This window comes from Protopterus annectens, chromosome 16.part0 (assembly GCF_019279795.1).
Source record: "Protopterus annectens isolate FY-2018-M chromosome 16.part0, PAN1.0, whole genome shotgun sequence".
NCBI classification, from domain to species: domain Eukaryota; kingdom Metazoa; phylum Chordata; order Ceratodontiformes; family Protopteridae; genus Protopterus; species Protopterus annectens.
In genome coordinates, this window is record NC_056750.1 from 409,399,353 (window position 1) to 409,411,621 (window position 12,269).

Here is a 12,269-nt window from a genome sequence, read left to right on the forward strand (position 1 = left end):
AAATATGAGAACTGTTTGCCACCCTCAGTAAGTCAAAGTAGTTTGATTCCCACAAGGCTTTGTCTTTGATCCTTTGCTATTTGTGATTTTCATCAGCACTTTTAGATTTACATTTTCTAATGTTCCAACTTTTGTTTATTTTACGCTGGTGATATGTTCATATGGAGTTCATATTAATCCTTCCCCTGCAAAAATTCCAGTCTCCAAACTTAAAAATATCTGTTAGACCAGTCTTTGTTCATTTCACAGGATTTAACATTTAATGTCAAGAAAAATGAAGCAGTGGTGATTGGTACTGCTAAGGACACCTGCCTCAAGCCTCTCTGCTACCTTACCAAAAGTAGGTACCATACATTCTCTTCTGCACTTTAAATATCTGTGTTTCCATTGGTAAACAAAATCACAGAAACAGTCTAGGAAGTAATAAAAGTCAAACAAAACATACTTCCAAGGGGTCTTGACACAGAGCAAAACAGCCTTTTATTCACTAAAGTAGTCGAGTGCTTTTGTTGTTGTATATTATCAGACTTTTTCAAAACTCTAAAAAAACACATACACCGTCTATTTATAAGAACAGATTATCTTAACGTGACTAAACTACACCAATAAGAATAAAACTGTGTAAAACATCGCTTGTGAGTGAATGAAATAAAATGATCCAAAGTAGTTAACTTCATTTGGTCATCAACCTGTGGGTTTCAGATATGAGGCGGCAGTTTCGCCAGCATCAGATCTGAGCTCCAAGCTCCTCCCCTTATCCATAATACCACTGCACCTCCTTCCTTCCCTCAGATCTGTTTTGCTTCACATACAATGTGATCCCTTGAGCTCCAGGCTGGTAGGACAGTTTCGGGGAGGGGGGGGTTGGTGTGTGTGCAGAGTTTTTGGGTAGATCTTTGACCCCTTTTTCTTTCTTAACCTCCCCTTCGCGTTTTCCGTTAGCTAAAAAAAAAAAAAAAATTTTGCATAGAGTTTGTTTGGTAGTGTAGTTAGTGCAGGCCTTCTTCCCCTTTCCTGCCTCGTATTAGTGTGTGTGTCTGTGAATGTTGGGTTTCTGCTTTTGGTAACGTGTACCTTTTGTGCTGGATGATGGCTGATCAACAGAAGTTGATCTTTAGGAAATGCACAGTGTGTGGCCATAACTTGTCACCGGCGGATGGCCAAACTCTGTGTGTTGTATGTTTGGGGGCAGCACACTTGTCCTCAGACTGCTCCATGTGTGCGGGGTTTAAATCCAGGGCCCTGAAAGACTTCAGGGCCAAGCTAATTTTAAAGAGGCTTCTCCCTTCTACGGAGGCTGTCGCCTCCTCGTCTTCTGTTTGTGCGGCCACAGCTGTGACTGCAACTGCCTTGGCCATTGTGTCCTCCCCTCCCTCCCAAGCCGTGACTCACCCTCCTGACCACAGACCTGGGGAAAGGAAGTGAAATGGAGAGAGGGAAGGAAAAAGGAGGGAAGATATACCCAGAACACTCTGATCCGCCGAGTCCTTTTTCCAAGCTGCCTGCTGTTAACCAAGCCAACCTCCCCTCAGCTCCGTTCCCCGAGGTTTTCCCCAGAGCTGGAGGAGGTTCGGCCTCCTTTTAGGGCCTCTGTACACCATCCTTCCCGGCTGGCATCAGTGGCCTCTTCAAGGTCTATCAGAAGCTTATCGGAAGCCGATATGGACAGAATGATGCGAAAATTTATTCGCACCCAGTTGCAGATGGGGGTCTTGATGGAACCCTCTCCCTCTGGAGGGTGTAGCTGACTACCGTTGTTTGTCCCTGGATCCGAGAGATTCTGGAGTCAGGGGGCCAGTAATGATGGTACCTTCTACCTCTATGCCAGCAGTTAAATTAAGCATGTCGGGTCTGACCAAGTCGGATCCAAGCTCTCAGAGCTGTAGCCTAGGCTTCGGTTTTTCTCCGTCGGCTCTGACCTTGTCAGGTCACGGCCTACCCCTCAGGGTCTCTGTGCCTTCTGGCTTGGCTCCAATCCCCGTGTCTGTTCCGGGGAGAGTGTCCTCTCTTTCGGTGGAGGCTCGCTCCCCCACGGCATTCGATATGGTGAATAGGGTTCTCTCTCATGGATCGAGGCCCCTGACCATTTCCTCAGAGTCCACCACGACCCCCTCTCTTCTGGGTGTGCCTTTTGCCATTCTGCCCATGCAGGGACAGCCCCAGACTCTTCCCCTCGAACCCACAGGCTGTTCATGAGTCCTCGGCGGAAAGTCCCACTGAAGAGGTTCCTCACAAACGCAAGTGCAAAAGGAGGCACCTGGACTCCCCCGTGTCCCTCGCAGAGGATACCGACCTGGAGGAAGGGGAAGGCTCCCCCAGATCCCCCCCCCCCCCACGAGCATGTCTCCTTTGAAAACATTATGGAGATCCTGCTCCAGCAGGGGGGGGGTTCGTCCACCCACCCCCCAAGCCTTCCTTGACTGAGTCTGTGGAGGAATTCGACACGTGCCCATTTGCTTCTTGGGTGCCCCCCCGCAGACCCCCTGGTGGACCTCATTACCACTAGGGCATGGAAAGAACCAGACACCGTGGAGCCAATCCCACAATGTCCAGATAAAATCTTGAGCCCCCCGGTAGATAGGCCAAGCTGGAATAAAGGGTCGCCAGTGGATCCCATGGTGGTAGTGGCTGCCACAATGAAGGAACTGGCTCAGGAGAGTTCCACAGTCCATTCCCTGGACTGAGAGTCCAGGACAATGGACCATTTCGGAAAGCCGATTTATACTTCAGCCACCTTTTGTATAAGTGTGCTGAACTACATAGCCCATGTTACCAGACTGCAGCGTGACCTGATCAAAGAGTTCACTGCATCTCCCCCAGAGTCCATGTTGCCAGAGGATAAACGCACATTCTGTGCGAATGGCCTCTCTGAAAGCGGTTACCAACACGTCCATGCGACTCCTTTCTCATGCCACCAAAGGAGTGGCATGGGCTGCCGGGTCAGGCATGGATATGAGGCAACACGCCTGGCTCAGGCTATGTAGTTTCACAGAAACCTTCAATGCGTCTTTTGCAAATGCTCCCTATGATGGCTCTTCTTTGTTTGGGAAGAAAGTCTGTGACACACTAGTCCAGAGTGAGAAGGATGGGAAGACACTGTCAACATTGCGATCCGCTTCTCTAACCCCCAAAGATCCTTCCACAGGAATCAGCGGGGCAAAAGAAGATGTGGTTCCAGAAGTTTCAGTATTCTCAGGATACTCAGGACTCCTTTTACCCTGGAGACAGAGTGGAACAAGACAGTCACCATCCCAGAGGCAGGGGGAGTCCGAAGAACTTCAGGTATCGAGAACCATTCTCAGACAGACCCTTGCAGCAGCCCTGAGGGATTGTCCGACTGCTGTGCTCTGGAGGCAGTCGGGGGCTGCTTTTTCTATGCACCTGACGGCGTGGGAGTCCGTGTCAACAGACCGTTGGGTGCTCCAAATAATATCCAGAGATTACACAATTCCCTTTGTGACATGTCCCTCTCCCCCAAAAGAACCTCCTGGATGTGCCACCCACGCAAAGGGAGGCAGCAGTGATCGAAGTAAAAAAGCTGCTAAACAAATGGGCCATCCAGCCTGTCCCCCAGATCAGTCCGGATCAGGCATTTATTCCAGGTTCTTTTTGGTGTCAAAAAAGACTGGGCACTCCAGACCAATTCTCAACCTTTCCACTCTGAACCTGTCAGTTGCAAAAGAAAAGTTCCAGATGGTCACTTTACAATCCATCCTGCCTTATCTGCAGGAGAACAACTGGATGCGCTCTATAGACCTCCAGGATGCATACTACCATATAAAGATGCACAGACGCTCCAGGAAGTTTCTCCACTTTTGGCTAGGGGCCAGTCACTACCAGTTCCAGGCCCTACCCTTCGGTCTCATCACAGCCGCCAGGGTGTTCACCAAGGTCATGGCAGCAGTAGCGGCTCACCTGAGGCTTCAGGGCATACAGGTCTTTCCGTACCTGGACAATTGGCTCCTTGCTGCTCCCACCAGGCATCTACTCTGTCAAGCCAGGGATTTTTTCTGGAAACTGTCAGACTTGCTGGGCATCACCATAAACATAGCCAAGTCCTCTCTAGAACCGGTTCTGGTCCTGGACTACATAGTAGCAAGAATAGACACATTGCAGTCCAAAGTTTTTCTGACTCCAGAGAGGGTTTGGAGCCTAAATCTTCATGTTCTCGCGATTCTTCAGTATCCCTTTTCCCCAACTGCAGTGGTGTTAAGAGCCCTAGGATCCATGGCAGCCAGCATCACTGTTCTTCCTTGTGTTCATCTTCACATGCAGGTTCTGCAGTGGACGTTGGCAGTCCAGTGGTCTTTTTTTGAATCGGCCATTGACACATCCGATTCGCATAAGCGAGGTGTACAGGAAGTTCCTCCTCTGGTGGCTTCAATCTCCGGAGATGATAGAGGGACGGTCCTTTGTTGCAGCCCCTCTCCAAGCCACGGTGACCACGGATGCCACCCGACTGAGGGGGGGGGCATTGCTTGGGCAGGATGGTCCAAGGCACGTGGTCCCTAAACTAGACCAATCTGCATATCAGTGTTCCGGAGATGAGGGCGATCTTGTTAGCGTTGCAGGGCCTACATGCCTCTCTTCCTCTGGTAGGAACTATTGCGATTCAGACAGACCTGTCCGTGGTCTGTTACATCAACAAACAGGGAGGAACCATATCCTACCCCCTTGTCGAGAGGCCATAAGAGTGTAGGAATGGGTGATCTCCACCAACCGTTTTCTGATAATGCACATTCTGGGTCGGTCCACCTTACTAGTGGACAAATTGAGCAGAACTATCCTGATGCCATACGAGTGGTCTCTGAATCCTTGTGTAACAGAACAGATCTTCTTCGAGTGGGGTCGGCCTTGCTGCGATCTCTTTGCATCTCCTTCCCACGTGAAGTGCAGCAAGTTCTTTGCTCTGATCCCCCCTCATAGGGAACCCCCCAGAGACTCTCTGGTCCATGCTTGGCCTCCCAGTCGTCTTTATGCATATCCTCCTTTACCCCTCATGACAGAGTTTTTACAGAAGGTTCGTCACTGGTGAGCAGAGTCATCCTAATTGCCCCATTCTGGCCTCACCAGATCTGGTTTCCCTGTCTGTGGTATCATCTGGTAGCTCCTCCTTGGATCTTTTATCTTATTCCGCACCCATCGGGGATTCCTCTTTCAGACCTGGGCAGTCTGAAGCTCACGGCTTGGCTTCTCCAGTTCCATTGATTACCAGGACTACCAGGACTCTCAGACTTTCTTCCCCTGTTAGGTCTAATCTGGTGGCAGCCAATAAGTCATCTACCAGAAAAGTTTACAGTAGTAAGTGGAAGTGTTTTTCGATCTGGGTTTCTCAGGGGGATTTTAGATCCCTTTACGGCTCCAGTGCCAGCGGTTCTTGAATTTTTAGTACACCTTTTCCAGCAGGGTGCCAGCTCTTCAGTGAAAGTTCAACTGGCTGCCATTTCTAATTTTCATGTAGGTCAAAACATGGGGTCCTTGGCTTCTTCCAGACTTTGTAAAACCTTCATTAAAGGGACCTTTCTTTTAAGGCCTCCGTTTAAGGATCCCTCTCCTCCTTGGGATCTTACCTTAGTTTTACAGGAGTTAGTTGCTTCGCCCTTCGAGCCGGCTGCCTCTGTGTACTTGAAATTTTCATCTTGGAAAACAGCTTTCCTAGTGACCATCACCTCGGCTAGGAGAGTGTCAGAACTTCAGGCATTTTCTGATAAACCCCCTTGTATGGTTTTTCATAAGGACAGGGTCTCACTTTGGTCTAATCCTTCCTTTTTGCTTAAAGTGGCCTCAGAATCTAATTTCAATCAGACAATCTGCCTGTCTTTTTTCCAAATTTTCAGAACAAGGGGGAATATAAACTACATTTATTAGATGTACATAGACAGTTATGTTTCAGCTTACACAGGACTAAGCCCTTTCGCATGTCTGACCAATTGTTTGTGTCTTTCGCTAGTTCTTTTCTCGCAAACCAGTTTCCAAGGTGACAGTTGCCAAATGGATTTCCCTTTGCATTCTGCAGGTTTACAAAGACAAAGGTATGGCTATTCCAGGGAGGGTTCATGCCCATTCTACCAGGTCCATGGCTACATCAGCTGCTTTTTGGTCCAGAGTACCCTTGGACGATATTTGTTCAGCGGCTACTTGGTCCTCATCTCATACTTTCATTTCTCATTATAAACTGGACATGGTGTCCAGAGGGAGAGCATCCTTTGGCTCTGCGGTGCTCCAGAATATCCTTCCATGAGGACCTCCCAAGGTTATGGTAGCTGGGGACTCTGTCCCACAGGTTGATGACCAAATGAAGTTAACTACTTCAGATAAAGAAGTTATGTACTTACCATAACATTCCATCTGAGTCCCTCCCTCCTTCCTGACCTTGTTGTTTGGTTCTTTCTTTTGAAGTGTCTAAGAGATAGTGCCTTTGCGGCCCTCTTGTGTTCTCTGGTGGGTCAGGTTTTTGCAGATCGGGATCATTTGTTGGGGGGCAGACTCGATCTGAGGGAAGGAAGGAGGTGCAGTTGTATTATGGGTAAGTGGAGGAGCTTGGAGCTCGGATCTGATGCTGGTGAAACTGTCGTTTCGGATCCGGTCCTGATCCGAAAGCCACAGGTTGATGACAAATGAAGTCTAACTACTCAGATGGAATGTTATGGTAAGTACACAACTTCTTTTTTTTTTTAAATTAAAACAGTAAGTGTTGCCCATACATTACCAGTCTTAAAACTTAATTCTGATAATGACAACTGTTCATTAATACCTGAAAAGCATGAAGCATTTAACTTCAGCTGTTGAATTATTTTGTCATAATTCATTTTGTCTTTCCAAGAACAAAGCATGTCTTAAAATTAGTACAAACCAATGAATGCTCAGATAAAGTATATGTACATTTTCCTCCTGTCTAGACAGTGCTCGTAGATTCTTTCCGTGAGCGATCACTCAGCTTTACCTACATAAAAAGCTTCACAGGAAACATGTTTTGCCAGTTAAACTATTACCTTCACATTGCAACCAACTCTCCCAGAACAGTTAAGAACCATGTTGTAATTAGCCTCTGTGATGTTATTCACATTCAGGATCTATTTCACAAAAGATGACCCTATAACTTTTGCCAGTTGTGTGAAATATCACAGATGTCTTCACTGTCTGCAGTGCATGTAGTAATAAAGGCATTCTTCCTATTGGAAACCAGAGGCCACACAGGAGTGCTGATTTCAAAGGTGTAGCAAGGTAGACATGAGATTTTATGCACTTGTGAAAGTGAATGACACTCTTGCTGACACCCATTGAACACTAAACTCTAAAGCAGGTTACTGAACAGGCACCTATGTGTTAAGATTTAAAGTGAAAAAAATTCCTACCTTTTTATGGATGATGATACCACTGTCCAGTGCTTGGCTGTCACTCCTTGGAGAAACAAATGAGATGTAATTCTCTCACTCCAGTGGAACACACAGGCTAGCATCTAACATAATCAAGTGAGTTGGGGGGGGGGGGGTACCTGATAGTTGGGAGAAGCCAACTTCAACAAAGACACTTTCTTGGCGACCATGAAACACTGCATCTGAACACCACTAAAAACACTCAGTAGATGATACTAATACTTTTCTACCACTGTTCTAGAAGTTCTTAACCACTAGACTGCTCTGGAATATAAGTGGGTCAAAATGATAACTGCATCATGCCCAATTTGAAAAACAAAACAGTTGATGAAAACTAGGAATATTGTTTCAAGTAATTTGTACAAAGGCAAAAAAAGAAAACTATTGCCAAAACTACTGACACCTAAGAAGCTTTACTATAAAAATGAGGTCTTTAAGACAAAAAAAAATGTTACACAACAGTAATCTCAAATTCTGGTCTGCTGTAAGCATTTGTCTGCTAAAATCAAGTAGCAAACCTCACCCCCAGTCCTCTTTCCACTGAAACTAATGCCTCTGTAGCTTGCGATTTTGAGTACTTTGCAGCTCCTACCTCTCACATCAGCCAGCAGAATGTAGACATACCCGCTCTCACCTTAAACTACAATTTGTCAAACAACTTCTCATTTAAACCAGTCCAAATTACTACAATAAATATTTGAAAAACCTAAAGCCAACTGTATTAGCAGCAGGTAATATTCATACAGATAAGTTACCCAATTTCTGTTAATCCGCAGATCTTTAAAATAATCATTCAAGCCAGTGATGTCTAGAATGTTTTACATTATACCAGTACATAAAGGAGGTACCTCCAAAAGCTTTCAAACTGTCGACCTGTGGCAGTATTCCTTCCACATACTAGAAAGATGCATCCATCACCATGTCCTACGTTTTATTCTAGTCATCAACTTACTTTCTCTCCCTCAGGAAACAGTGTATTGCCCCATTACAGCACTTAAACTGCCCTACTGTATTTTCTAGACACATTCGGTTAAAAAAAGAAATGTGGATATCAGTTTCTCCATCCAGTTTTGTGGCTTCTCAGAGGTGTTTAATACTGTATCTCGCATTCTCCTCAACAGGCTCTCTCAACTAGGACTAAGAAGCAGAATGTTTTCTAGTTACCTGAGTAGCTACACACAATCTGTCAAAATGGCAGGACTCGAAATAAATACTCAAAACAAATCCAACAAACCAAGTAAAAAACAACAAAATGGCAGGATGGAAGACTTAAGAAACAAGCAGCTAGTAGATGTTCTTATAAAGTCCAAGAAACGTTTTATTCCAAACAAATAGTATTAAGCGCTTTTCGTTTGACTCCATGTTCAAACTTCTTCAGATAAAACACAGTTAGCACACTCCTATTTTTAAATGTTGTGGAATAAAGGCGTGTTCAAGCCTAACCAGTCATCGTTATTACATTAATACAGCTCCTAACTCATTCACTAGTAACAACCTACATAATTTAACATACATAAAAACAAAAGTATGTTTAAAGGCTAAGTATAAATGTGTGTCCTATTTAACTCGTATGTGCAACTAAATATGCAATCCAACTAAAATTATGTATATAAAGTATAACCACAGAATTTCAACAATCTAAAAAAATCTAAGAAAGTGTATATACATATGTAAGTGAAACAAGATATACGTATAGAAACAAAAAAAAAAAAAATATATATATATATATATATTATATATATATATATATATATATATATATATATATATATATATATATATGTATATATGTATATACATGCACATATATTACTAATGTGACTGTATATGCCTGGATTCCAAACTATTACGCCTATTGTTATCTAACTAAACTTTTTAATTTCAACATACATAAAATAGAACACGCCTCATTGAGGCCTGGGTAACTATAAGAGTTCAATAGAATTTGGCAATATAATTCTCTTTCTTAAAAGTTTCAATGGATTCGGACCACCTCTAATGTCTGGTACCAGACATTAGAGGTGGTCCTTATCCATTGAAACTTGTATATTTTTCTTTATGTATATCTTGTTTCACTTACCTTTGTTTTTATGTATTTTAAATTACGTAGGTTGCTACTAGTGAATGAATTAGGATTTCTGTTAATGTAATAGTAGCGACGATTGGTTAGGCTTGAACACGTCTTTGTGCCACAACATTTAAAAATAGGAGTGCGTTAATTGTGTTGTATCTGAAGAAGTTTGAACGAAAAGCGCTTAATACTGTTTGTTTGGAATAAAAAGTTTCTTGGACTTTATAAGAACGTCTACTAGCTGCTTGTTTCTGAAGTCTTCCATCCTGCCATTTTGTTGTTTTTTAAAATGGCAGGACTCCTAACTCACCTACCAGTGCATACAGAAGTGCCAAAGGTGTCATTACTAGGATCAGTTTTATTTACTGTGATCATAAATGACAAGCAGAAGGCAACCAGACATGTAACAGTTGTGCTGTATGCTGATGAAGCAGCTTTTATTTGCTGAGCCCCAACACTGTTCCAACTATAAATGATCACAAAAGGCTCCTCCTGTTGAGACCTGACTGACATGGTCTTAACAACTCCAGAATACCAAAAAGCAAAAATGCATGTACCTCCAGTAACCTCCCACCAGCTAGCACAGCACTACGTATAGTCTAACAATACCAGAGTAGAACAAGTTAGCCATAGTAACTTACAAAACGGTGCTGTTGTCTGGAAAAATCCACCACAGTTTAGGGTAGCTTTACAGCACCAGACCGTATGTCACTTAACAGTAAAGTAACTGCAGCAGCTCTTTTATTTTCATGTCTGTAGTATTCATTTGCATTATTCATAAAACCTCAAACTGCACATCTGATGTTGTAAATCTTTATTCATTCCTTACTGATAGGACTTTGGTTCCATCCTCGGAACCGACACCACCATTTCCAAGCTCGTGCTAGCCAAAAGCTCTCTACCCATAATGCCCCTCTCATAGTTACTTCAGATCTCGTTTGCCGCATTCCTCGTCAGATGTGCCTAGCCATCTCTCTCAAAGCGAACTGGAAATTTGTCATTTTTTATGTAGTTTCTCTTCAAACGTTGTCGTTTTTTAGTCAGTTTAGCCTTTTCTTACTATCACCTGTAACCTGCTTCTGTTTCCTACCTTCTACCTTTGGTAGTTAGATCTCTACCATTGTTGGTATCTCATTCTCTCCTGCCTTTGGTAGGCTCTTCTTTACCACTTGTGGTATTTTTAAATACCATTATTGGTATTCTCTCTTTTCTTTCCCTTGTTGTTTTCCCCTTTAGAATAGCCGTTTGTTGCCTGTACTGTGTCAGACAAAGTTAAGTTGGGGTCTAAACAGTGTGACAAGTGTGGGTGTAAGATGCCCAACTCGGACGGCCACACTCAAAGCGTTTACTGTTTGGGTGTGGACCATATAAATGCTGATTGTGACATTTGTTCTAGTTTTAGCAATCGCACTCTAGCAGAGCATAAAAACAAACTAATTCTGAAATGTTGAATCAAAATGCCTTTTTCGGAGGCTCTGTCTCGGTCAGAGGTCTCACCGCCTCCGAAGACCAAGAAACACAAGGGAAAACGAAGTCGCTCAATTCCTTCATCTCCGTCAGTTACGGAACCGAGTCAGCTCTGTGTTTCTCCGGGTGCCCTTGGCACAGACCTCTTCGGAACCAGGCCCTGTGTCTTCTCCCTTGGTGCCGTCACTGATGTTGACTTCTGTTTCGGTCTCAGCCTCAACACCACTGGCTTCGGTGCCATCCTTGGTTCCGACACTGGCTTTCACACCCATACCTGCTTCGGCACCATCCCCGGCCACGGTGCCGACAGTTTCTTTGGCTCCACAGACTATGACCTCGGTTCCTAAAGTCGACTATCTCCCAAGAACCAGATACCCTCCAACGTACAACCCTTTTTTGGGGCATTGGTTTAGCCCCTTTCATGAAAGACCAGATATTTCTTCAGCAGCCTCCTTTAGATCCACCAGGAGTCTTTCTGAACTAGATGTAGTGGGGGTTGTGGACCAGCTTCTGACAGCTAGGGGATTGCCCACTCCAGCTAGACTTTCCGTCCTCTTTGGCTCGGAGTCCTTCACAGGATATTCTCCTGTTTATCCTCCTCCGGCCTCTACCCAGTCCCCGGAGATCTCGGTACCGATGTCCACCCCGGTGCATACTGTCTCGGCCCCTTCTGCGGATTTTTCCCTGTCTGCACCGACCCCCTTGCTGCATCGGCACCGTTGGAGCTGGTGCACTCTCGGAGAAGTGTTTGAACTGTCGGCACGTTGGTGCCTAGCCTGGTGCCTATTTTTTCACTGGCGCCATCTGTGTCCATGGCTCCGACAGCTTCCAGTCCTCTTGGAGCTCCTCATGGCGGGATGTGACCCCGGTTCCAAGGTTGTCCTTCTCGATTCCGGGCTCCCATCCCTCCTCGGACGGGCCTGCTTTACAGGTGATGGAGAGGGTTCTTGCCTCCACAGGCTCGCAGTCAGCATCAGTGACATCGGCACCAGAACCCCCCTCTAGCATGCAGCTGTCCCAACCGCCTACTTTGGGATCCTGGCCACAGGAGCCGCAAGACCTCCCTTTGAAGGGAACCCTTTCTCCAGAGTCCTCCTCAGAAGATCCTACTGGGGAGCCACCCCAGAAGAAATGGCGCAAGAGGAAGCACTTTGATTCCCTTGAAGAATCTATCACTGTGGACACCGATTGTGATGAGGGGGAAGGGTCCCCACGATCTCCTCCAGAGCGACATCTCATTTGGAGACATTCTCAAAATCCTCAAGCACCAGGGAGACTGGAAGTCCTCTAACCCTTCTTCTGAGGAGTCTGTGTTCTTGCAGGCATTTTGTGCCCAGCCATCTACTTCCTGGGTG

The 12,269-nt window shown here is 45.2% G+C and overlaps 1 protein-coding gene across 3 annotated transcripts in view; it reads left to right on the forward strand.

The window, feature by feature from the left end:
- Positions 1 to 12,269, forward strand: part of RC3H2 (ring finger and CCCH-type domains 2) — a 2,406,224-nt gene that overhangs the window by 1,311,852 nt on the left and 1,082,103 nt on the right. The gene's annotated exons all lie outside the window — the stretch shown is intronic.